At 43.8% G+C, this 24,268-nt stretch overlaps 1 protein-coding gene and 1 long non-coding RNA gene across 11 annotated transcripts in view; one reads left to right on the top strand and one right to left on the bottom strand.

Moving 5' to 3' along the window:
* Positions 1-19,707, top strand: part of LOC147013517 (uncharacterized) — a 66,643-nt gene extending 46,936 nt beyond the window's left edge. For 2 of the 3 annotated variants that reach the window (XR_015051347.1, XR_015051348.1), the window contains 2 exons: positions 10,378-10,504; positions 19,084-19,707. This is a non-coding gene — a long non-coding RNA (uncharacterized LOC147013517). Of the gene's footprint in view, positions 1-9,929; positions 10,060-10,377; positions 10,505-19,083 lie in introns of those variants that run through there. The other variant, XR_015051349.1, reaches the window with a different exon arrangement.
* LOC147013515 (SH3 and multiple ankyrin repeat domains protein 3-like) overlaps positions 1-24,268 on the bottom strand; it is a 522,196-nt gene that overhangs the window by 180,025 nt on the left and 317,903 nt on the right. The gene's annotated exons all lie outside the window — the stretch shown is intronic.

Here is a 24,268-nt window from a genome sequence, read left to right as displayed (position 1 = left end):
CTTGTGAATAAGCAGTCCCCTGGTGGACAGGGCACGATGTCAAGCAGTGAATGCATTAAATCATATAGCTCAATGAATCTAGTTAATTTTGGCACGTTCCAAAATTTTTTGTTTACTCAATATAATTCTCCAAACTGTAGAAAAAGATAAGTTTAATGCTATGGAAATTTCACATTTTCTTGTGTATGGAGAAGCAGAGAACATAACCTTGCTTAAGGTAAATATGTATATAAGACTTAGTTATGAGACTTGTTATTTCTTTAAATTATCAGATTTCACTCCAGATTTCAACAATTATTTATCCGGGACGATATCCATTCCTCAAATCCAAAATAATATTTCGATAATATACTTTAATTAGTCCGTGATTAGGATACGCCTCAACACCCCAGAGAGCGAGGTGTCCGAGGATGGCGCCTCATAAAGGATATAATTAAATAAGGTCGTTAATTATCATCAAAAGGGGTGTTTTAATCAACTCAAATACCCAATTTTCACTCATGCACTTCCTTGAAATTCCCTTTGTATGCATGCAGAGTTTCAGGCTGCTTGGCTTTATGGTTTTGGAGTTATGGAGGACGGACACACACACACACACACACACACACACACACACACACACACACACACACACACATTTATTAGTATAGATAGATGCACATTGGCAGTGGGCATATTTTTGCGTCAAACCCTGGTTATTTTATTTTTTTCGGGAGCGACTGAGGCAGCGGTCTGTTTCCTATACACTGCCAAAATAACAATGTGGCATTATCTTGAGAAAGGGCTTTTACTGCAAAGGTTCTGCAGGTCCCTGCTTGTGAGTAATAATACAATGACGTGTCTTCATGCCATTTTCTGATTATGATTTATATGGAGGTTCCTCCACAAGCCATAAAGCACTGTTAAAAAAGAACAAACCAGTAATAGACCTGAATGAAAAATAATAGCAATAAAGAAACATAAGCTACATTAATCAGCCAACTAAATCTGTTTACCCTTCCCAATTAGAAACTAAATGGTCATGTCCATTCCTTCATTCCTCTGTCCTCTCATCTGTTGAACCCACTCCTTGTGTATGTTACTTCATGCTCCTCTTTCCAGTATTTTAGAGTACTGGCCAGAATCACCTCATGCTTTCTTCTGTATTTATTCTTGCTTTCTTCTACTCTCACTGACCCCCTTCTCCCTCCCCCCACCCCCATCTCTCAACACTTCTTTGTCACTCATCCACATGTGTGTGATGTCTGTGTCCTCTCACCTTTGATTTTGTCATTCTGTGAACCTGCTGTCCTCTTTCGATTAGCTCCTCTGACTTTCTCCATCCAGTCATATCATATAAGTTCACTGCACAGTATATAGTGTTGTGCGAATGCCTTCTTGGGGAATGTGGGAATGCCTTTGTATAGTAGAACGAGACATTTACCATATTGCATGTATTAATGTAAGCCTGAGGTAACTTAAATCCATTTGTAATGTCTTTTATATCCTTTAAAGTGTGTTGACAGGCCATCAGGCATTAAGTTCAGGCGAGAAAATCGCCATCATGTGAAGCATGTCAAGAGAACTGGGTGAAAGGTCTGGGATATGCCTGGTGTTGGCTTAATGGTGAGGGTGGCGGGCTTGGGATCCTAAAGTCCTGAGTTTAAATCCCGCTCAGCTGTTGAATTAATACCAGGTGGCGTTAACTCGACCTGTCATCCTTCCGAGGTGGGCAAAATGAGTGCCAGCATGCTGGTATACTGTGTCGGAGTGGCGACCCATCCAGGATTGTGCCCAATAGCCAAGGAGACCGCTTCGGCAGCACCAATGCTCTGCATAGAGTATGGTCCCAATTGATGGATGGATGGTCTGGGATACATTCGCCCAACCCACAGATTGTGCTGCGGGCCAATAGCAGCCAAGATGTGAGGGGGTAATGGCGTCACGGCTGTAGGGGGTGGGGGGGTGATTCTATAAAAAGGGGTACCGCAAACGGCACTGAGGCAGATGCATGCAGAGCGAACAGTGGAGCCTGTTGACGAGCTGCACTGGGGTCTCTCCCAGAACAGAGCCTATGCTGCACAACCTCCAGCCACGCCCCCACAGAGCAAGCCATACCCATTCTCCCCATCGTGCCAGCTCCTGTCCGTGGTTAGGAACTATTCATTGCCTGCCTGTGTCCCCACTTGGGACTCACTGTGTCCTGCCAGACGCAGCTCAGATAATTCTGTCTTTTTTTTTTTTTTTTTTTTTTTTTTTGTATACCTTGGTCGAGGCTCGTATGAGAGCTAACACACAACTCACAGCAAGGAGGCATGAGACAAGAGGGGCGGGAGTGGAAGGGACAAAACAGTGGGGAACAGACACATTAGGTGAACTGTGGAAGGGAGAGGGATGGGGATGGGACGGGGAACATGGCGAAGAGAAGATAGACATTTCAGGGACTTTCAGGAAGGAAAGCAGGAGAAATGAAGGAAGTGGGCTTGGGTGGATTATCGGGGGTAGAAAAGGTCGAGGATTTGGATGGGGGAAGATAAGAGGTGGTGGTGAACAGCTGTTTTGAAAGCCTGGAGGGAAGAATGGGAAAGAATAGAGTGAGGAAGTTTATTCCAAAGGCGGGAAAAAAGAGGAATGAAAGAGTGAAGATGAGCAGTGATTCGTGATTTTGGTAGTTTTACCAGAAGGGGGTTGTTGGCGGACCTTGAGCGCCCTGTGGAAATGTGGTGGGGACAAATCGCAGAGAGAGCAGGGGGGCAAGGCTGGAGAGGAGTCGGTAGAAGACAGAAAGACCACCGACCAACCTGCGGTGATTGAGTGAGAGGCCCAAAGACTCAGCTTCATTGCGGGAGATGCCGATGATCTTAAATGCCCTGGTTTCGACAGCGTGAAGCCGAGAAAGGTGGGAGGCAGGAGCACCAGCCCAGAGGGGAGAGCAGTACTCCATCAGGCTACGGACAAAAGCTTTGTAAGTGGTCAGGAGCTCAAGAGGGCCGAGGAAGGACTTAGCACGACGGAGGATTCCCAGTCGGCGACTGGCTTTTGAGGCGAGGTTGGAAATGTGACTTTCCCAGGAAAGGTCATGGCAGATAGTGAGACCTAGAAGCTTGAAAGAAAGGACTTCTTCCAGAGGATTGTTGAGAAAGTGGATGGGGGGGTTTTGTAAACGGTCCTTTCGAAGAGACATAGTGAGAGTGTGAGATTTGTCTGGATTGAAAGACATGTTCCACGTGTTGGACCAGTTTGTGATTTTATCCAGATCTGCAGTGAGTGAAGAAGCTGCTGCTTGCCGGTCTGAGGGATGACAGATGGTACGGCAGAGGGTGGAGTCGTCGGCAAAGAGAAATAGAGGATTTTCCAGAGAGTCCGAGAGATCATTGATGAAAACCAGAAAAAGAACAGGGCCCAGAACACTACCTTGAGGAACTCCAGCCTGCACAGGAAGAGGGGATGAAAGAACTCCATTTAGGGCCACACGTTGACTGCGACAGGAGAGGAAGTCTGCGAGCCATGAGTGGAGATGGCCTTGAATACCATGGGAAGAGAGTTTGGTGAGTAGGGCAGGGTGCCAGAATGTGTCAAAAGCACGTGATATGTCCAGGGATACGGCTCGGATTTCCTGTCTGGCATTGAGGACCTCCATCCATTGATGGGAGAGCAGAAGCAGCATATCCAGGGTAGAGTGACCTGGTCTGAAACCAAATTGATGATTGGAAATCAAGCCATTGGAGAAGAGGAAGGATTTCATATCTGAGGCGATGATGGATTCCATAACCTTGCTGATGATTGGGAGAAGGCTGATTGGTCTGTAGTTACAGGGATCTGTTTTTGCACCTTTTTTATGCAGGGCAGTGATGTTAGCAGATTTCCAAGCAGATGGCAGATGACCTTGGGCAAATGAGAGAGTGAATAGAACAGAGAGTGGGTGAGCCAGAGCAGAAGAGCAGGCTTTGAGGACACGTGGGCTGATGCCGTCTGGACCGGTTGCAGAATCTGACTCGAGGTTTGAAAGCAAGCTCTCCACCTTGTCAGGAGAAAAGGATACAGAGTCCAGGGACAGTTGGGTGCGACTGGGTAAAGTGGGTAGAGATAGTGATGGGTTTAGGACACAAGATTTAGCTGCAAACACCGAGTTTAGACATTCAGCTTTATCACGTGTGGAATCAGCAGTGCGGCCATTTGAGGTAAGGGAGGGGATGGAGGGGGAACATACACCAGAAACAGATTTGATTAAACGCCACCAGGATTTTGAGGAGGGAGAGAGGTTTGAGAGTTCAGACTTGAGATGAGAAAGATGTTGTTTTCTGGCTCTCCTGAGGGTAGATACACACTTGTTCCGAGCTTTATGGAAGGAACTGAGATTGCCCTCAGTTGGGTTTGCTTTCCATGAGGCTTGGTCTTGTCAATTCTCACTCGTCTATCTCCTGAGGAATGAATGTAGCCTTAAGGCTTCGAGGAAATAAAGAATCTCCGTTTATTCGTTGGCCCGGGGCATGTATCTCGGTTGGTTTTGTTATCATTGCTTGCTTATTTTTGCATTCCTGCCCCATGTTCCAATACACCATGATGAAATCACTTGGCCTCTGGGTGAATCGAGTGTCTTGGATCGCTCTTTTGCATTATGCACGTCTGTTAGAGGACAGATTGGGTTTGGTGGTTACCGCCCAGACCAAGATCGTGCCTGCATCCAGTGATTTTGCTTGTACTGAACCGACGCCACTACAGCCCTCGCAGAAATGGAGGTAGAGGGCGCAGTGGAGTCACTTGAGCAAACCGGTAAACCCATACCACAAATAACCCCCCAGTGAACCAGTATCAGGGGGACAAAGCTTATGTTGTTGCAGCAGAGGGGGGGGAGATAACCCCACCGTGATGGCCATGCTCACATGACTGATGACAGAATGAGGGCTGGTCAGGACAGGGTGGAGGCTAATGGAGCCGAGCTGAGAGCAAATTGTGACAAGTTGGTGGGTAGAATTGAGGCTGGCTAAGACGGAGGCTAACCAAGCTGAGCTGAAGGCAAAAGGTGACAGACCGGAGGGCAAAATGGAGGTGAGCCATGACAGTCTGGCATCATCATTGGCAGACGGGTGGAACACAGGGTGGACAATGGCAGCCAGCCAGGCCAGGGTAATAAAGGGGATAAGTGACACAGGGGTTATCCAGGGAGTGGTAAAGGGGGAGATAATTTGGGGTAACGGGAACACAGAGCAAAATAAAATTGACACAGCAATAACAGGGAGATTAGGAATAACAGAGAGAAGAAAAATAAATAGTACCAGGGTGGTAGATAGAGATATATAAAATGGAGACAAATGAAAATGGAATGAAACCAGTGCTTCAGAGGGCAGCATTTAAGTATTTAGTGGTAGAGCCGGGAGATATTTAAGAGAAGAGTTAGAGTGGGCTCTGGCTGAGGAGGTTGAGGGACATGTAGTGACAGAAAGATGCGAGGTGCGTGTGGCCCTACAGGTGCACTAATACGGGCAGCAAGAGCCAGACAAGTGGCACGATCGTGCGGTGGATCCGGCAGTTGCTGTGAGCAGATATGTCGACGTACAGGGAAATAGTATGAATGGGAAGCAGAGAATCGAGTTCATGGAGGTCACGATAGGGACACTTCCAGGAGAGGTGTGCTTGCCTATGTGCGAGTCTGCATGCGTGCAGTGCAGAATGGGCTCCGCACGTGAGTTGCCTGAGACTGAAGCCTGAGACAAAGTCGGCGTGGGGAAAGTTGAATGGCTGGTATTCGAACTGTGCGCCTCGGTGCATGGCTGAGAGCTGCCATGCCGGGAGACCGAAACCGCATAGGCCATGCATCCCAGCACAGACGATTGTGTGAGCAAGAGTGAGTGCATGTGTGTGTAAGGGAGTATGTGTGGCGCCTGTACGTGAGGCATGCAGCATGGACGTAAAGGAGAAGGAATGAGAAACGCCATTGGGGAGTCACCATGAGTAACATACGGGTTTGAATTGGAACCAGGGCGACTTCCCACCGTGTTAGTGATCACAGCATCGGGTTCCATGGGAACCCTGTGGAGAGCGTTGGCGTACATGGTAGGTCGTGACGAGTGCATGATAGAAGTGGGCTGCGGTGTGCATGACATGACAACGGAGGCTGCGGTGTCTTCGTGAGGAGTCTCGTGCAGTAGATACTGAGAAGGTCCTGAGGCATGAGCGCGAGGCATGAAAACCAAGGATGGGAGGTCTCCGTTGGGATCCCATGGTGGTCTAGAGGGGTAATTTAGAAGGCAAAGACAAATAATCAGGTTAATGGGAATGACGATTATTGTTAGAAGGGTTGAGAGACGTTTCCAATTGTGATGAGAAAATAATTGGCTGATAGTAGAGTAGATGCCTTCCTCTTTCATCAAAATGAGATTGGGGATGATAAGCGAACGGATGTTGTGATGAGGTGCGTGAGCCAAAATTTTTGAAAGACAAATGATTGAATGCATGGGACAAAGAGGATGTGATTGTGGAGAGAAAGATGAAGCACACTCCAATGTGAGGAGGAATCCCCATTTAGAGTTCGGTAGATGGAGGGCATTCACCTTTTTTGGAACATGGATGCCGTTCCCGTGTTGGTGCTGAAAGAGGAAAAGAGAATTTTTAAAGGGTGCAAAAAGTGAGTTGAAGGGCTGGGGGTGTGGATCATTGTGTAAAGGAATAAGAGGAAGGGTACCCGAGCACTGGGAGCATATTGGCCCAGTAAAGCCCATGGAACCCAGAGGGGCAGTTAAAGCACCCACCTTACCCAGTCATACCCAACTGTCCCTGGTCTCTGTGTCCTTTTCTCCTGACTAGGTGGCGAGCTTGCTGTCAAACCTTGACTCGGATTCTGCAACCGGTCCAGATGGCATCAGCCCACGTGTCCCAAAAACCTGCTCTGCTGCTCTTCTTCACCCTCTCTCTCTGTTCTATTCACCCGCTCCTTTGCTCAAGATCATCTGCCATCTCCTTGGAAATCAGCAAACATCACCGCACTGCATAAAAAGGTGCAAAAACAGATCCCTGCAACTACAGACCAACCAGCAATCTCCCAATCCTCAGTAAGGTTATGGAATCCATCATCGCTTCAGACATTAAATCCTTCCTCTTCTCCAACGGCTTAATTTCCAATCGTCAACTTGGTTTCAGACCAGGTCACTCTACCCTGGATATGCTGCTTTTGCTCTCCCAACAATGGATGGAGGTACTCAATGCCAGAAACGAAATCAGACCCATCTCCCTGGACATATCACATGCCTTCGATACAGTCTGGCACCCTGCCCTGCTCATCAAACTTTCTTCCTATGGAATTCAAGGACATCTCCACTCATGGCTCGCAGACTTCCTCTCCTGTCACAGCCAAAGTCTGGCCCTTAATGGAGTTCTCACATCCCCTCTTCCTGTCCAGGCTGGAGATCCTCAAGGCAGTGTTCTGGGCCCTGTTCTTTTTCTGGTTTTCATCAATGATCTCTCCGACTCTCTGGAAATCCTGTTTATTGCTTTGCTTATGATTCCACCCTTTGCCGTACCATCTGTCATCTCTCAGACCGGCAAGTAGCAGCTTCTTCGCTCTCTGCAGATCTGGATAAAATCACAAACTGGTCCAACACGTGGAACATTTCTTTCAATCCTGACAAATCTCACACTCTCATGATGTCTCTCCAAAAGGACCATCTGGAAAAAAAACCCCATCTACTTTCTCAACAATCCTCTTAAAGAAGTCCATTCATTCAAGCATCTGGGATTCACTGTCTGCCATGATCTTTCCTGCGAAAGCCACATTTCCAAGCTGGCCTCCAAAGCCAGTTGCCGACTGGGCATCCTCCATCGTGCAAAGTCCTTCCTTGTCACACCTGAGTTCCTGACCACACACAAAGCTTTTGTATGCAGCCTGATGGCATACTACTCTCCCCTCTGGGCTGGTGCTCCCACTTCTCACCTTTCTCGGCCTCACGCTGTGGAAACCAACGCATTTAGAATCAATGGTATCTCCCGCAATGTGTCTGAGTCTTTGGGTCTCTCACTCTCTCACCGTAGGCAGGTCGGCGGTCTTTCCGTCTTCTACCATCTCCTCTCCGGCCTCGCCCCCCTGCTCTGTCTGAGATTTGTCCCCCACATATTTCCACAGGGCGCTCAAGGTCCACCAGCAATCCCCTTCTGGTAAAACTACCAAAATCAAGAATCACTGCTCACCTTCACTCTTTCATTCCGCTTTTTTCCTGTCTTTGGAACAAACTCACACTCTCTTCAATCCCACTCTTCCCTCCAGGACTTCAAAACAGCTGTTTACCACCATCTCTTAATTGTCACTCATCTAAAACCACAATCTTTTCTACCTCCACTAATTCACCCCAAACCCACCTCCTTCAAATGCCCTGCTTTCCTTCCTGAAAGTCCCTGTACTGTCCCCATCTTGTATGCCCCACGTTCCCTGCCCCATCCCTCTCCCTTCCACAGATCTCCTGAAGTCTCCGTTCCCCACTTTGGGATTTTAATGCATCGACTGAAACTCATAGGGATGGTTATGAGACAAGTGTTGGTCCCCATGGGTCTGGAACTGTGAACAAGAATAGCACTAAGTTCCTTGACTTTGCAAGAAGTCATTGACTTAGAGTGGCTGGTTCATGGTTTCAGCGCCCACAGGCTCATTGCTGAACTTGGTATTCCAATGCTGTTGGTGTTGCAAAGGAAATTGACCATGTGCTCGTTGATGGCCGTTGGATGATGATCCAGAACTGCAGTGACTACCGGAGTGCTCAGTTCCTCAATACCAACCACCGCTTGTTGTCGCAACTTTGAAGTTTCAGCTTAAATCCAGGAGAATGGTACCATCCCAGCCTAGGCTGGATGTTGGCAAACTCAAGGATGAGAAGGTAGCTGAGGAGTTTGCGAACAGGCTGAGTGGGGATTTTCGGTGTCTCAGTGCTTTGGGGAATCTTGAAGAGTGCCTTAAAGACCACCATCCTTGATGTTGCCAGTGGATGTCTTGGAACTCACCATAGGGCGAAGAAGAATTTTGTCACTCAAGGGACACTGGATGCCACTGAACAGAGTTATAGGGCCAGTCAGAGTTTAGCTCTGCCTTAATGGCACTACATACTACGTCTTGCACTACGGATGTGAGACTTGAACTCTGACCAGGGATCTGAGACAGAGACTTAATTCATTTGGAACCAGGTCTCTTCGGGGAATCCTTGGCTATCGCTGGTCGGACTTTGTTTCCAAGGAGCGGATGCTGAGAGAGACTCAAATGAGATTTGTTACCTGCATCGTCCGTGAGCATCAGCTGCGGCTGTATGGACATGTGACTCATTTTGCTGACGCTGATCCTGCTCACCAGATTCTCTCAGTGAGGGAGTCTCGTGCGTGGAGGAGGCCAATGGGCCCACCACATGCCTCGTGGTTGCAGCAGGTTGATTGGCATCTCAAGGAGATGGGGATGTGCCAGCCATCTGCCTGAAGGATGGCCAAACGGAGGCCCTGGAGTTCCGGCGGAAAGGGGACGCAGCGATGCACTGGCCCGGTGCATGCTCCCATACCTGTCCTGACCTGACCTTGGGAAGGGGGGCAACTACTGTGTCCAGTTTTGTGTCTGACACATACCATCCTGTCTGTGGCCTCCAAACAGTTTTGAAGGGCATTCAGAACCATTACATTAAAATCCATGAATTATCCAGCTTTCAGCAGGCTGACTTGACAATTGCTGTTCACTAGCGTCGCTCCAGGACAATCTCCAACCTGAGAAATATGATTAATGTTGCAGCCGTTTGCAGCACGTTTGTACATCAGCCTTGATATGATCCTGCCACGTATCGACTCGCCTTGCTCGACTCATAACTTTCTCTGTTGCTATGAGATGGAAGTACTTGACGATCTGTAAACTGCCTATTCACATTTGCCGTTTTGCGGGGTTGCTATGTCATGTGTTTCGCTCAGCCAATCATATTATTTTTTATGACGCTCTCGACATTTTGGATCAAGCGCACTCGTGAGCGAGTGGGTTCGGTGTTGTGCATGCCATTTGTAATCTTATGAATCCAGCCCCGTTACTCTTTCACCTTCGCAACATCAACCTAAAGCGGTTGCGATCTTGTAAGTACATATATTTTGCGCAATGGCAACCTTTTTCTGCCCATCAGATAACTTTGATGATTGATTGGTCGGTGTGGCCTGTCTCTATCCTGATGCCAGGATGTTTATTGGGATATGCTCTTCATTATAACTGGTCTGTTAGTATTCGCAGAGCATTATTATGACGCTTTCTGCATTGCCAGGATGTGCATCACCCTCTGGGGCCATGACGACCAGACGGTCTCATGTCCGTACATCAATTTAAACCTGCATGGCCGTAAGCCATGCTGACCCGTGTCTTGTATGTGGAACTTATGAGTGCATTTTGTTTTGTTGCAGTGAATCGGCATGAAAGAAACGTCAATGAATAAAGATGCAAATGAAAGATGCGACATCTGCTTCATCAGCGATCTTTCATAGCAGTATTGAAAATCGTCCTGGCGTGATTAGCCAAGTTTCAGATGAGGTATCTCGAGCATCGTTGAAAGATCACGAATACCCATAACAACTAACTACGGGTCATCGATTTTTTTTCACGATTCTGAATTAGCTCCGTTTATCGATGTAGAAAATCATAAAGCCTGGTATACATGTTCAACTTTCACATGGCAACTCACTACAAAACACACCACATAGTTCCCTTTCAAAGCCTGCAGCTGGTGGTTTGCACACATTTCTACATAACCATTTCGGTAAAATCCTGCAGCTTGCAATTGCACCGACTGAGCAAGCTGTCCTTTTTTCTGTGTGATGCAACTTAGACATTATGACCACTCATTACATTGCCTTGGCTGACAACCACAGTCTGATTCGTCCTCTCTCATTCTTCATGTCATTCTCCAGTGAATTGTATCACAAGTACAATTCGCACAATACAGACCTGTGAAGGACATTTATGAGCCTGTTGCAAATTATAAGCCTGCTGCTATCCCAGGCAAAAATAGCACTCCTTTCCTGTAGTGATTCTCTGCAGACTACTGTTGTCGGACCTGTTACCAACTATAGTATATGAGAGTATGACTCTCATATACTATAGTTCTAACTTCAGAATTTTTGCCTGGGTATGTGTGGATTCGATGAGGTTATTCGTCACTTACATTAACATAAGCTTAGGTTTAGTTGAGTTAAACTTTCCTTTGAAAGGCAAGGTTCATACTTATTTTTCTGGGTTCCATTGTGACCAAATTTTGGTTTTGCTTTGCGATTTTTATAGGTATTACAAGACTGACTGTGAAATGCATTTTTCATCAGGCATTTTCTGTTATTTGATGTCCATGGATCCAATTTGTTTCTGATTCAGGCATAATTTGCATCACCAACAGAGTTGTCCAAATGGCTCTATTAATTGAGGATGTGGTGTCTGCCAGGGGAGCGTGGTTTCACTGGGCCTTCTTAAGATCGTGTTAACCTTCCAAACACTGTCGGCTTTCTCGACCCCCTCATCACATTACAACGTTATTTCACTGTAATCAGGCATAATACAAATAGGCTAACCAAATCTATTTTCTTCAAAGGATAACTTCTCACATGATGAAATACTCTGCTTATGAAGTAACATCGGGTGGCATTTTGCAGTGGGATCCCACTTTCTCAGGAAGTTGTGCACCTATCAGTCTTAGGTAACAGCTTCGAAACAAAGATTAGGACAGGGTTTACTCAGAAGGAAGTCCACCAGATGTGGTGTCTGTTCTCTTTCTCTCAGTCAGGATCCAATGAATGGTGCTAATTATTCCCACCTTTTGCGGGGCCAGACAGGGATCATTTTGGCCTGTTTTCACGAACTGGCTAGCCAGGCATGACGTTCAGCTCAGTCGCAGGAATTTGGCCAGGGCGATAACCCGTCTTCTCTTTTGAAAAAACGCCATGGGATCTTCAATGTCCACCAACAACCATTTCTGGCAGAGTGTCCTCTGAGTTAACGTATATCGGATGGATAGTGCATACATTGTTGCATTGATCGCCTTGCTTACAAAACACCAGGTGACAGTTTATAGCTGGGTTGAGATTCAAATCCAGGCTCAACACATAAAAGGCAAGTGCACATACCTCTCGGCTACCTTGCCAGCCCTGATTTGTCCGTTACTACTGCAAAATTATATTGCAACCCCTTCCCTCTCCCTTGTTTATAGTGATGCATCTGTAAATAGAGGGTGGGAGGATTTGGGTCAAAAATTGACATCCTTGCATACAAAATAAGTAAACTACCCCCTCAAACAAATTCCAACTCAACATTAGAAATCAAGGAATCACACCCATATGAAAGGATGGGGCATGATGTGAGATGTGAATGCACGACCTTCTTGAAGCCCTGTACAGGAGAGTATGGTTGAAAAGTCCCAGGAAGGGAGTTCCACAAACGGGAGGAAAGAGAAACAAAAGAGTGGAGTTCAGTCAGCCTGCCTTTTGGGAGTCAAACAAGGAGTTACTGGAAGAGCACGTGCATCCTAGACAATTTGGGGAGGGTCAGAGGGTTGACAGAGCAGAGGGAACAAGACCGGAGGATTCTGATGTCCCATACTCTATTACAGAGCGTTTGTGCCATCGAAGCAGTTTCTTGGCAAGGGCTACACTATGTTGTGTGCCATTGCCTTCCCCCTTCACCAAAGGATTGAAATATCTATAAGTAATGACAATGTAAAGGAAAAATAGGACCAATGGACCTGCAGCTTGTCTGGGCCCTGACCTAATGTTGTCACCCAAATTTGGTAGCATTCTGACTGGTGTGTCTGGAGAGGAAGATTGTTGAAGGAATTTATGCGATTTTCTCAAAAGTTGACTCAGTCGGCCATTTTGACACACTTCCGGTCATGTTATTGGCATGATTCCACAATTGAAAATCAGGACCGTGTCCTAATCTTGTCACTCAAATTTGGTAGCATTCTAACTCGTGGTTCTGGAGAAGGTTTTTAAAGGAATTAATTCAATTTTCCCAAAAGTTGACTCAGTCGGCCATTTTGATGCACTTCCGGTCAAGTGCTCGGCATGACTTCCACAATATAATTATATCATCCCTACCTAGCCTAATGTTGCAACCGAAATTTAGTATCATTCTGACTGGTGGATCAGAGGAAGAAGATTTTTGAAGGAATTTGTGGGACCACCATTTTGACACACTTCCAGTCAAGTGATCGGCATGACCTCCGCAAATTAACATCCCGACACTGGCCTAATGTTGTAACCCAAAGTTGGTAGCATTCTGACTGGTGGGTCTGGAAAAGATTTTGGAATGAATTTGCATGACCGCCATTTTGACACACTTCCACTCATGTGATCGGCATGGCCTGGCAAATTTAAAAAAACAGGATCCTGTCCTAATGTTGCAACCCAAATTTGGTAGCATTCTGACTGGTGGGTCTGGAGAAGAAGATTTTTCAAAGAATTTACGCGATTTTCCCAAAAATTTACTCAGTCGGCTATTTTAACCTCCTTAAAGTCATGTGACTGGAATGAGATTTGCAATTCCTGTTACCAGTCAGGAGAGGAACGTCACTGCCAAACTTCAGCCGGATCGGCCCAGCGGTTTGGCTGGAGAAGTCGAAATAGGAGACGGACGGATGGTGTGCGATGACAATACCTTATCTGGAATTTAAATTCCAGATAAGCCAACAACCTGATATTGAGGAGATGGTTAAGATAGAAATATCCGAGGATATAATTTTAAAACCCTTCAGGATCAGGACCACATGAGGTGCAAGTTGCTCGTAATTCTATGAATGTTTATTTTCACGGATAACTTTTTTTTTTCAGTGTCGACTTTTGCAAATCCCTTTTCGGATATTATTGTCAGCAGTTTATCGAAAAGAGGATGAGCTCAATGGAGAAGAGGAAAGTCAGGTTATGTATTTAGATATCTCGTGTGAGTATTGGTCAACTTCAAATGAAACCCCTTCAAGAGATGTCCTAAGGAGAACGCAAGGGTCTGAGAGCTGTCGTGCCTTCGGCATCATTCCCACCAAATTCAGTCTCTGGTCCTGCTGGCCATGCTCGATGAACTGCATGCCTTTCTCAACATCTCTTTTCCACTCTGGGAGATTTTGGGTACACTTTTTCCAAGACTCTACAGGGATGTGCATTCAGATGCCGTTTTGATAAACATATTTGTACCTGAGCAATTTTAGCCTCCCTGGCTGTCTCCTTTAAATAGTTCACAATCAGTCAGACACTGTCTCTGGAAGATGATGATCGCCTGTTCTTAGGACATGCTCAGCCCATCACAAATAGGACGAAGTGAATATATTCAGATATACAAAATGCATCATAAAGCTTTGAGGTGGCTTCAACATACCATGATAATAATAATTTAACTCTACATAATGGTGGCTTAAAGGCTGGCAGGATGGCTTTGCGTTATGCACACTCGCTTCTAAGCTGGCTTGCCTGAGTTTGAGTCCTGAACCAGCTCTAAAACGGTCATCTGGGTGTTTCACAGGCAGGATGATTCGTTACTGCATGTGTGCCATACCTCAGATGGATGTTAAACTGACGTCCTGTCTGCTGGCATTAGTTGGTGGATGTTAAAGATCTCACAGTAGCTTTTGGGAAGAGTAGGTGAGCATGTCTTTTTTTTTTTGCGGAGGCCATACCAATCACATGAGTGGAAGTGTGTCAAAATCATTCATTGTGTCTTGCCGGCATCATGAAGAAATTACAAATTCCTGCCCTGGCTTCCTAAGTCGGAGTGGCGACCCGACCAGGAAAGTATCGCCATTAACTGCTTCGGCAGCACCAACGTTCTGCATATCGGGCATGGCACATGATGATGATGATGATGATGATTTGTTACTTATATTAACACGACACACAATAACTTACTGCTACCCCACCACAACTATAAAATAGCATTAAGACACAAAAGGCAATATGAAACTAAGAACAATATATGGCCGGTGGGGTCTCTATCGGGATTACATTGTGATGCAGGCATCGAGCTGCCTCATTGGAAAACAAACAAATTAAAGACATAAAATATATTTTAGGGAATGAAACCGAAAAGTATCATTAACAATAAAATACACAAATGATTCATTGTGTGTTGTACTAAAAGGGTTAATTAATTTTGTTTGAAAATCCACCACCAAGTCTATGCTTTTCAAAGAACATTTCAACAGTAGTTTGTTTGCAAGGTCTACAGGCTGAAAGATCTAGTCGGGTTTTTCTTGTGAAATTTCCCAGAGGATCAATAAGGAATTTGTAATTTCAAATACACGGGATTAGAGTAGTACAGTGTTCTCGAATTTGAAAGCACACCACCCAATGCGGAATGGAACGTGCAAGTTGGAGGATAAGGTGGGATTTTTTTATCCACAAAACGACTAAATTTAGTTTAAGCACGAGAAAAATTTGGACTTAATTCTACATTTGCATCAATATCAGCATCAGCTGTGAAAACAAACAAACAAACAAACAAAACAAAAAACAGAAACGAGGGAACTACATATTGGACTTGTGTGTGTATAGGCAGGAGAGGTTGTAGAAACTGAATCAGGATGGGCTGGGGGATTGTTGGTAAAAGGGAGAGACATAACAAAAAATAGAGTGCAAGGAATTTGGAATGGAGACCTGAAAGAGGTTGGGGGAGCAGTGGGAGGGAGCAGACATGAGGGAGGATGCATAATTATAAACGAGAAGGGCACTCGGAAAAACGCATACACCCGCATCCCGCAAGGCTGATGAGTTTACGTATTGTATCCCACTGATAGGCCAGATCTGGATTCGGACCTGAACTAAAATTTAATCCGCTTGTTCTTGTCACATTACAAACTCATCCACTAAGTTTCGTCCGAATTCGTCCATAACTTTTTGAGATATCGTGCTCTCTATCATTTTAGCTCTATCACTCAATCATGAAAAATCGCTTTAAAAAACTCTCAGATCTGGATCCGAGTTCGGATCTTCACCAAAAACGAATCGATTCTTCCTTGTCCCAAACCCAATCTTTCCGCTAAATTTAGTCCAAATCTGTCCATAACTTTTTGAGATATCATGCTGTATATAGGTTTTGGCTCTATCACGCATTGATGAAGAATTACTTGAGAAAATTCTCAGATCCATATCCATATTCGGATTTTCACCAAAACCAAAGCAATTATTTATTGTTACATTCCCAACCTGTCCACCAAGTTTCGTCCCAATCCGTCCAAAACTTTTGAGGTATCATGATATTATATAGTTTTTGGCCGTATCTTTCAATCTTGTAAATTAGGCCGATGTTGACCTTTTGACCTTAAAAATAATTGGTGGTTGAATTAATTGAACGGATATGCAAATCCTGTTCACATTTCAAGTCAATTGGATGAAAATTGACAATTTTACAAATTTTGGCCTATGTTGACCTTATGGCCAATGTTGACCTCAAAAATAGTTGGTGGTTGAATTCAGTGACGTGTTCTGCAAATTTTAAGTTAATCCAATGAAAAGTTAGGATTTTAGAAATTGCCCCTAAGTTGTTGACCTTTGGCCGATGTTGATCTCATAAATAGTTGGTGGTTGAATTCAGTGACCTGCTATGCAAATCTTTGTCAAATTTCAAGTCAATTGGATGGAAATTGACATTTTTAGAAATTTGGCACATGTTGACCTTTTGGCCTATGTAGACCTTTTGGCCTATATTCACCTCAAATAATAGGTGGTTGAATTCAGTAAACTGATATTTAAATGCTCTTCAAATTTCAAGTGAATGGAATGAAAATTGACAATTTTAGAAATTTGGCCGATGTTGACCTTTTAGCCGATGTTGATGAAAATGAAATAATTTAGAAATTTGGCCTATATTGACCTTTTGGCCTATGTTGACCTTCTGGCCTACATTAACCTCAAAAACAATAGTTGGTTGGCTCCAGTAACCTCATATGCAAATGATCTTCAAATTTCAAGTCAATTGGATGAAAATTGAGGATTTTAGAAATATAGAAAAAGTTGCTGACCTTTGGCCTATGATGACCTTTTGACGTCAAAAATAAATAGGATTCTGTCGGACCACCAACTCTGGATTCGGATCTTCACCAAATTTGAATCAATACTTCCTTTATACACACCCAACATATCCACCAAGCTTGGTCTGAATCCGTCCACAACTTTTTAAATATCGTGCTGTATATCGTTTTTGGCCCTATCTCTCAATGGTGAAGAATCACTGAAAAAATTCTAATAGTTGGATCCAGATCTGGATCTTCATCAAAATCGAATCAGTTCATCCTTGTTGCACATCCAACCTCCCCTCCAAATTTAATTTGATGACATTTTGACCTTTATTTCAACCTCTCCTTCAAGTATTCAGATTGGAATTGATAATTTTAGAAGTTTGACCTTGAGTTGACCTTTGACCTTTTGACCTCAAATACTTGGTTCCTCAATTCAGTGACACAATATGCAAATCCTGTTCAACTTTCAAGTCAATCGGATGAAAAATGACGATTTTAGAAACTTCACCACAAAATGACCTTTGATCTCAAAAACAATGGGATTCTCAGTTAAGACTACCTCTACCAACGAAGTTAAAGTTTCATGATGATCGGTTTAGAATTGTGACCTATGGGCGATTGACGAACAAACAAACAGGCAGAATAACAAAATCGACTGACCAATATACTTGTAAAATCTTAGATTTTGCAAGTAACAAACAAACAAACAAACAAACAGACAGACAGACAGGGGTAAAAACAACTTCCTTCCACCTTTGGTGGCGGAGGTAAAAATTTGGTTGAAAATTGAAAAGGCTGACAAAATATTATCAATCCAAATTTCGAAGGAATACCTTTCAAGGAATGATTTTTCAGACGCTCCGTTCATGCAGAATGAAGTGAATGAGAGAGGGTAACAAATATCGGTTCAGCAGGATATTCAAGTACGGTATAAAATTGTTAATTCACACTGGATATCAAGATGTTATGAAAACTTTCAAATCAAGTGGAAGCCAGGACTGCAGCCAAGACAAAACAAGTGATGTACGATCATATTTGCATGCATTTAGCAACTTGCCTTGCGGCCTCCGTTTTGTGCAGGTGAAGTGAAAGAAGGGATGTTCAAGGCAATTACCGCAAGAAGAGTTAGGGTCATCAATCCGGGATGTCACGATCATAGAACCAGTCAGCGTTTCAGTTGCTTTGCGGTACGAGCAATTTCTAATCTGAGCAATGTTATGTAGTGTTGTCTGTTCATAATTTTATGTTGCACTTCCGGATATAAGCACCAAACTTGGCAGGTGCTTCGATATGATCATAATAAATAAATCTGGAAGGGGAGCCAATCGAAAAAATGCCTTATTTTTTAAATAAATCTCACCGTAAATTATGGGTGGGGTTCTCTCCTTTTTGTGGTGGAGGAATGGGGCACACACCCTGAAAATGCTTCAGATTTCAATTGAGGAAGCGCACTTTTTCGAACAAAATGGAGGTCAAAAGTTTGTTTTTTCGGTGGGATTTGAATGCAATCAAATGATTTTCGACGATTTGGATTCGATATTGATCCTGTTATGGAGGAAGATTCATCAGAGGTGAGTGATTTTATCTGTTGGACTAAAAAAAAGTGATTATTTGAGAGCTTTTAGCATAAATATGGCAAATTCATGCATGTTCATTTTCGATCGGTGCACACGACACAGTACAGTCGTCCGATCTGATGTCAGTGGCATTTTTTGATTGGGGGAATGCAGTGCCGCAGTGGATGATGGTGGTTGAGAATGGGGGACTGTGGTGGATGATGTTGGTTGGCTGGGGGACTGCAGTGGATGATGGTGGTTGGCTGGGGGACTGCGGTGGATGATGGTGGTTGCGTGGGGGACTGCAGTGGATGGTGGTGGTTGGCTGGGGCACTGCGCTGGATGATGGTGGGTGGGTGGGGGACTGAGGTGGATGATGGTGGTTGGGTGGGGGACTGCGGTGGATGATTGTGGTAGAAAGGGGACTGAGGTGGATGGTGGTAGTCAGTGGAGGATTGGGGTCTATGATAAGCTTGAGAACGAACATAGTACATATTATGTAGTACATGACATGTCTCCCATATTGTGTTTGGGCTATGGACTGAATAAATTACTTATTACACTTCCAGATTCCGAGTCTCGTCGCTGACATCCAATGGAAGAAGTGCATCATCTGCCAGCAGAAAACGTCTGAGTCTCTCAAAATGCCCCACAAAGGACAGACAAGGTCAAGACACTGCTAAGAAAACCAAGCTGTTCGGCTGGAAACCGAACGATTACGGTTGGACAATGGCTGGGGATTTGTGGCAACCCCTCTGGATAACAAAGCTAACTGTATCCAAGACCTGCCATGAACTGATCCGGTGCGCGTGTAGAACTGAGTGTCGACACTGCAAATGCATGAAAGCCTCGGTGAAGTGCACGCCACTGTGTGCCAAATGTCCTTGTACAAAGTAGTGATTGAGTCGGTTTCTCCAATTCCGTTCTTGTCATAGATCCCAGAGCCTCTAAATGTACAATGAATATTGTACATTCGGCTTATCTCAGGTAAATTTTGAAATCGTATTTAAAATCGGTATATTTGGACCAGTTTGGAGGTATGATTTTTGACTTTTTGTCTCATTCAATTGAAGTTCACTGTTTTGGGCGCATACTTTTGTGTATGGGCTTGAAAATGTGTTTGACCTCGTTTTTGGACACATTTTCTATTTGGAATTTCCATTAAAAATATTTTGTGGCGATTTTCCGTGAAAAGGTATCCGACATATCACAAAGGAACCTGTTTTATACGGAAGGATTTACTTAAACTGAGTAAATTCCGAGTGAACCAAAAATGTTCGGTGAGTGTGTTAAACGCAATATTAGTTCATTTCATGTTATTTTTAGCCACGTCTTGTGTAGCGAACGCTGGCTCTAAGGGAGCTCCGAACACTGGCTCAAAGAGAGCTCCGCGTTGTTCTTCTGGTGAAGACAAAACCTTTAGGACGCGGCTCTTTTATACACAGGATCCGGATCTCCTTAAATACTAAACACCTGTACACATCCTCACATTGAGGGTGCCTTTTGAGAGCATCTATCATGAACTTTTAAATATATTCGAACATTTGCTTTAAAGTTTCGAAAAGTTCATGTTACTATTTAAAGATTATTCCATTTAATGTGTTGCAATTTCGTAAATACACTACTTTCTCGTCATGAAGGAGGAGCCTCCATGACGGGTCTCGCTATTGGCTCCATGAAGGCACGTGATGAAATATCGGAAGTTGTTGTTGTTATTGTTATTGTGATCAAAATGCTGATGTTTCGACTTTCTGGAATTAATTTCTAGTGGTGTCGCGTTGCGAACGCTGGCTCTAAGAGAGCTCCGCGTTGTTGTTCTTCTTCTTCTTGTTCTGGTGAAGACAAAACCTTTAGGACGCGGCTCTTGGACACATTTGTCCTTGTTTTTTATGGTAATAAGAGAATACAAAGGGAAAAAAATGAAAAAAATAGGAAAATAAAAAAGTGATTTCCCCGAGTGAAGATGTAATCCAGACTCATAAATTTTCCTGATTTTAAAAGGCCATTAGTGGATGATTAGTAAACCGCGTGGACCCATGGGGCAGTGTGGTTACGGAAAATTTGAACTGTTGAAGGATTTAATAGGAATTTAGTCTCAAACACAATATCATTTCAATTAAATTACTTGTGGATACAGGACACAAATTACTGTATCTTTCCCATTTAATCAACCGATTTACACATTTTTGGTGCCTATTTACGTGGAAAGACATGTTCTGTAACGCTACTATAATTTCTCCATTATATCGTTCAGTCGGATTTAGAATGTCGCCTCACGTCCTGATATGGCGAGTTTGGCGGACATCTTGGAAAATGGCGGCCAAGGGGGTCATCTGAGGTCAGTTTCAGTGTCATATTCGGAATCCTCGAGCTTGATTTAGTGGCGTTTGACCAAATCAGAAATATGATTTTCATTCATTAGTGCGAGTTCTGATGGTTCGAAAGTGAGTTTGGCGGCCATCTTGGAAAATGGCAATTTTTCGATTGTCTCCCCTTCTCGATTTATTTATTATGATCACATCTCACCACCTGCCAAGTTTGGGGCTCATATCCGGAAGTGCACAATATTATGTTAATAGTGATCTAATGGACCTCACTAATGAAGGTAATTGTAGACTGACTTGGTTATTGTGTGAATGAGAGCAGGGTCATTTCGAATACCCAAGTGGTGGATAAACGATGTAGCTGAGATGTTTAGTGTTAACTCTGGAGGAAGGTTCATCAGATATGAATGTGAGTCAGAGGCGAATCTTACACTTTTGAACTGGTCGAGTTAAAACAAATAAGATGCTTAACTGGGACTACGTTTCAAATTGAAGGCTATTGAAATTCATTTTCAAATTAGAACTCCACTGTGGGGGATAGGGATGGGCGGAGGCAGGGGGGCATCTGGCACAGATAAAAAAAAAATACAAGAAAATTAGTGATTAATTCGTTGAGAACAGGGTCTCGGAGACATGTGTGAATTTGTGATTGTTGTGACAGCACGGCAGGACCACAAGGTGGCGACACAAGCCGGGAAACAACACGAATCAACCAAAGCATTTTCTGTTACACAAAATTCCATGGATTGCACAACAAATGGCAGTCATACGACATCCCACTTTAACAGACAAATCGTTACACTTTCCCCTTTAAGGAGACAAGAAGTGCATTCCTGTTTACCATTGCCCTGGAGGACTATGTTTAATGAAAGTTAAAAGATTATATAAGAGTTCACTTTTATTTTCTTGCAATCGAAAAAGATCTTGGAAAAGCTTCCAAATATGCCATCTGCAGGAAAATTGGGTAAATTTGGTGGCATCAGTGTACTCCATGACATGAATGATGAACACATTGTGTAGTAAAAGATAAGTCAGCATAGCATATGGGATTTAAACCTGAGATCCCCACATCATGCAGCAAATGTTGGGTGAGAGCACAGATCACGTCGTCAAATAGGTATTCCTGTCTGACCACCAGGCCCATGACGGCCTCATCACTGTCCACTTTTGCTCTTACGGAAGTTTTCCTCAATTCCAAATAGTTGACCACTCATTTATGTCCTCTCAGCCCTGAACTTGTATCCGTGTTGTTCCAAACGTGACAAATTATTGCAGAGAAAAACGAAGGAATGCCAAACTAGAGTCTCCATGCCATGATTGTAAAATTTTCATAACGACTTTCAATCTCAAGCACATCCTGCAGCTAGTCACTGGACAAGCTTACGAGGAAAGATCGATTATAACTCGGCTGGTAAAAAAAAAAAAAGTTTTTACCTCCACCACCGAAGGTGGATGGAGATTATGTATTCACCACTATTTGTTTGTTTGTAAACACGACATCTCAAAGAGTTATGCACAACTTGGATGTATGATAAGGACGAATCGGTTCGATTTTGGTGATGATCCAGATTCTGATCCATATACGAGAAGATTTAATGTGATTCTTCAATATTGAGAGAGAGGGCCAAAATTATATATAGCACAATATCTCAAAAAGTTGTGGACAAGTTATGACAAATGAGGTAGATGAGTTGGTTGGGTGACAAGAACAAGCCGATTCGATTCTGGTTCAGGTCCGGACGCAGATCAGCCAGGTGGAGGAATACGCTCCACTGAGTGCCATTCTAGTTTTTTGTTGTTTCTACCTGGAGATAATGGAGCATGTTTGCCTGCCTTGATTTTAGTGTAGGAGTCAGGGGTCATTTAATTGGTTGATATGACCAAGAGTATTGTTATTATTTTCAAATAGTACAGTATACCATGCCTGGTGTTGGCTTAATGGTTCTGATGGTGGGCTGGGGATCCCACTCGGCTGTTGAATGAATACCAGGTGGGGTTGACTCTGCCTGTCATCCTTCCGAGGTTGGCAAAATGAGTACCAGCATGCTGGTATCCTGTGTAGGAGTGGCGACCCGTCCAGGATTGTGTCCAATAGCCAAGGAGACTGCTTAGGCAGCACCAACGCTCTGTACAGAGTATGGTCCCAATGGATGGATGGATGGACAGTATACCTCTTGGGGTATTCAAAACACTCAGTCTTAAAGTTCTGTGATGGTGGGCTATTACATCAGAGGTCAATAACTAAACTACGTGATGCTGTCGCCGATGGCCAAAAGCATCAGTTGCGTAAATGACTAACTATCTCTGTTCATATAAAACAATAGAGTTAGATGTCAAGTGACAATCAATATATTGTGTAGTAGTCTTATTATACCTCATGTGCATTAAAAAAAAATCAAGCTCAAATGAGCTAAGATCCTCGTCCTCTTAATGATGACGTCATAAAAACGAATATGACGTCATTGTGATCTATCAGGTTTGTGATAAATTATCTGTGCTAATGCCCGGCTTGATTCCCGCAAACAAAATTCAAACAGCTTGCCTAGTTTCGGAGATAATGGTATAGACGATTTCCATAAGCGGCGATATCATGACATCAACTTTTTTTCGAGGAAGAATTTCCAAAATCGGAGATGGTTACTGCCTGCGCGTGGGCTTTCTCCATATACATGGCAAGTTTCACGAAGATCCGATGAAAACTCTGGGTTGTGAAACAAAAAATGTCAAAAAATAGGAATGATGTCATAAAAATTGATATGACATCATAGTGATGTATCCTATGTGCGGTAATCAATCTCAACTAATGCCCTGTTCGATTCCCGCAAACAGAATTCAAAAAGCTTGCCTAGTTTCAGAGAGAATTTTTAGGCGATTCCCATTGGCGGAGATATTTTGACGTCATAACTTTTTTTATAGGAGGAATTTCCAAAATCGGAGATGGTTACTGTCTGCGCGGGGTATTTTTACATATATACGCCAAGTTTCAGGAAGTTTCGATGAAAACTGTAGGCTGTGAAACAAAAAAGTCCACAAGAAGAAGATGAAGAACAACAACGTGAGTAAGACTTAGAGATCCTCCACGAGGATATAAAAATTTTACTTAGAAGAGCTGTTGGAGTGAACAAATGCATTGGGAACATGTTATATTATTTGTTTCCTTTCTCAGGTTTCATCATGTCAAGTCTTTGATGTATTTTACATGTTGATCCCAATATTCCGAATGAACCTGTAAAGGAATTCACAACAATTACTTGAACCATAATCAAGGGCTCAAGGCAGCCGCTTCACCACCTTTAGTCTGAACATAGGGTAGGACATCCAATTATGGGACAGAATTTGATCAAAGTTGCCTGAAAGTAGATGTGTGGATCATCGGCATCACCGCGCCTGCTTCAGCAGATTCACTGCAGTACCAGGAGCATCAGCAACA

Source organism: Eptatretus burgeri, chromosome 14 (genome assembly GCF_056783735.1).
Source record: "Eptatretus burgeri isolate ZD-2024b chromosome 14, Ebu_testis_v1, whole genome shotgun sequence".
NCBI lineage: Eukaryota > Metazoa > Chordata > Myxini > Myxiniformes > Myxinidae > Eptatretus > Eptatretus burgeri.
Note: the sequence above shows the minus strand (reverse complement) of the source record. Positions and strands in the feature narration are given on the sequence as shown.